This window comes from Egretta garzetta, unplaced genomic scaffold, assembly GCF_000687185.1.
Source record: "Egretta garzetta isolate BGI_Z169 unplaced genomic scaffold, ASM68718v1 scaffold70, whole genome shotgun sequence".
Lineage (NCBI taxonomy): Eukaryota > Metazoa > Chordata > Aves > Pelecaniformes > Ardeidae > Egretta > Egretta garzetta.
Genome location: NW_009258539.1, coordinates 1,549,287 through 1,549,835, shown reverse-complemented (window position 1 = coordinate 1,549,835; position 549 = coordinate 1,549,287). Strand labels below are relative to the sequence as shown.

Below are 549 nucleotides of genomic sequence, written 5' to 3'. Positions count from 1 at the left end.
GGGGGGCGGGGGGAGAAGGGAGGGAAACCCTGCTGAGTCTGTTTGCACTGGTCTCTATTAGATATGCAACAAATCTGCCATTTCCGGCGTTGCTTCTATCTAATTAGAGATGTATTTAGATGTGACGTGTAAATAAGCGCTGAGCTGCCTGCTGCCCTGGCTGCGCGGACTGCTTGGGAGCATTTCCAATAAGGCTGTAGCGCCCGGAACCAGGGCTCAGACAAAGAGGAATGGGAATGGTCTGCGCTGCAGGCGAATCCAACAAAACCAGCTTTTATCTATCGCTCTAAAGCTTTAACTGCTTTTAATCTGTACCGCCCAGGCTTGCACGCCACGATCGCATCTCATCCACCGAGGACGTCTCAGTACAAAAGGAAGCAAGCGCGCACACTAAGACCTCACGCGCTGCCTGCCCGGGCGCTCCCATGAGGTGTGCGGGCCCGCCGTGGGCTTCCGAACACCCCGGGGCAGGTACGCCCGGCTTCTGGGTGTGCGGACACGAGCAGAGAGCTGCCCCACGCTGTGAGGGCACAGACGGCCCCGTGGGGT

The 549-nt window shown here is 57.9% G+C and overlaps 1 protein-coding gene across 1 annotated transcript in view; it reads right to left on the bottom strand.

The window, feature by feature from the left end:
* The window catches only part of BCOR (BCL6 corepressor), a 57,083-nt gene that overhangs the window by 55,917 nt on the left and 617 nt on the right, over window positions 1–549 (bottom strand).